Source organism: Triticum dicoccoides, chromosome 2A (genome assembly GCF_002162155.2).
Source record: "Triticum dicoccoides isolate Atlit2015 ecotype Zavitan chromosome 2A, WEW_v2.0, whole genome shotgun sequence".
In the NCBI taxonomy this organism is placed as follows: domain Eukaryota; kingdom Viridiplantae; phylum Streptophyta; class Magnoliopsida; order Poales; family Poaceae; genus Triticum; species Triticum dicoccoides.
In genome coordinates, this window is record NC_041382.1 from 128,010,297 (window position 1) to 128,012,755 (window position 2,459).

A 2,459-nucleotide genomic window follows, 5' to 3' on the forward strand; every position below is an offset into this window, starting at 1 on the left:
ATCTCCGTTGATTTTCAGGTCATTCCAAGAATTTTTATTTCTGCACAAAAATAACACCATGGCAATTCTACTGAAAACAATGTCAGTCCGGGTTAGTTCCATTCAAATCATGCAAGTTAGAATACAAAACAAGGGAAAAAGTGTTTGGGAAATTAGATACGACACAGCCGTGTCATATATCTACTTGACGAAACATAAGTCTGAAACATTTGAAAAGTTCAAAGAATTTTAGAGTGAAGTGGAAAATCATCGTAACAAGAAAATAAAGTTTCTACGATCTGATCGCGGAGACGAATATTTGAGTTACGAGTTTGGTCTTCAACTAAAACAATGTGGAATAGTTTCACATATTCATGCCACCTAGAACACCACAGCATAATGGTGTGTCCGAACGTCATAACTGTACCACTATCGTTTTGCGGTTATGCATTAGAGACAACTGCATTCACATTAAATAGGGCACCATCTAAATCCGTTGAGATGACACCGTATGAACTATGGTTTGGCAAGAAACCAAAATTGTCGTTTCTTAAAGTTTGGGGTTGCAATGCTTATGTGAAAAAGTTTCAAACTGATAAGCTCGAACCCAAATCAGAGTAGTGCATCTTCATAGGATACCCAAAAGAAACTATTGGGTACACCTTCTATCACAGATCCGAAGGCAAGATATTTTGTTGCTAAGAATGGATCCTTTCTAGAGAAGGAGTTTCTCTCAAAAGAAGTGAGTGGGAGGAAAGTAGAACTTGATGAGGTAATTGTACCTTCTCCCGAATTGGAAAGTAGTTCATCACAGAAATCAGTTCCAGTGATTCCTACACCAATTGGTGAGGAAGCTAATGATGATGATCATGAAACTTCAGATCGAGTTACTACCGAACCTTGTAGGTCAACCAGAGTACGGTCCGCACCAGAGTGGTATGGTAATCCTGTTCTGGAAGTTATGTTACTAGACCATGACGAACCTACGAACTATGAGGAAGCGATGATGAGCCCAGATTCCGTAAAATGGCTTGAGGCCATGAAATCTGAGATGGGATCCATGTATAAGAACAAAGTATGGACTTTGATTGACTTGCCCCTTGATCGGTGAGTCATTGAGAATAAATGGATCTTCAAGAGGAAGATGGACGCTGATAGTAGTGTTACTATCTACAAAGCTCAAATTTTCGCAAAATGTTTTCGACAAGTTCAAGGTGTTGACTACGATGAGATTTTCTCACTCGTATCGATGCTTAAAAGTTTGTCCGAATCATGTTAGCAGTTGCCGCATTTTATGAAATCTGGCAAATGGATGTCAAAACTGCATTCCTTAATGGATTTCTTAAAGAAGAGTTATATATGATGCAACCAGAAGGTTTTGTCGATCCTAAAGGTGCTAACAAGGTAAGCAAGCTCCAGCGATCCATCTATGGACTGGTGCAAGCATCTCAGAGTTGGAATATATGCTTTGATAAAATGATCAAAGCATATGGTTTTATACAGACTTGTGGTGAAGCTTGTATTTACAAGAAAGTGAGCGGGAGCACTACAGCATTTCTGATAAGTATATGTGAATGACATATTGTTGATCGGAAATAATGTAGAATTTTCTGGAAAGCATAAAGGAGCGTTTGAAAGGAGTTTTTCAAAGAAAGACCTCGGTGAAGCTACTTACATATTGAGCATCAAGATCTATAGAGATAGATCAAAACGCTTGATATATTTTTCAATGAGTACATACCTTGACAAGTTTTTGAAGTAGTTCAAAATGGAACAGTCAAATAAAGAGTTCTTGTCTGTGTTGCAAAGTGTGAAGTTGAGTAAGACTCAAAGCCCGACCACGGCGGAAGATAGAGAGAGAATGAAAGTCATTCCCTATGCCTCATCAATAGGTTCTATAAAGTATGCCATGCTATGTACCAGACCTATTGTATACCCTGCCCTGAGTTTGGCAAGGGAGTACAATTTTTGATCTAGGAGTGGATCACTGGACAGTAGTCAAAATTATCCTTAGAGGACTAAGGAAATATTTCTCGGTTATGGAGGTGATAAAGAGTTCGTCGTAAAGAGTTACGTTGATGCAAGCTTTGACACCGATCTGGATGGCTCTAAGTCACAATCCGGATACATATTGAAAGTGGGAGCAATTAGCTAAAGTAGCTCCGTACAGAGCATTGTAGACATAGAAATTTGCAAAATACATACAGATCTGAATTTGGTAGACCCGTTGACTAAACTTCTCTCACAAGCAAAACATGATCACACCTTAGTACTCTTTGGGCGTTAATCACATGGTGATGTGAACTAAGATTACTGACTCTAGTAAACCCTTTGAGTGTTGGTCACATGGCGATGTGAACTATGGATGTTAATCACATGGTGATGTGAACTATTGGTGTTAAATCACATGGCGATGTGAACTAGATTATTAACTCTAGTGCAAGTGGGAGACTGAAGGAAATATGCCCTAGAGGCAATAA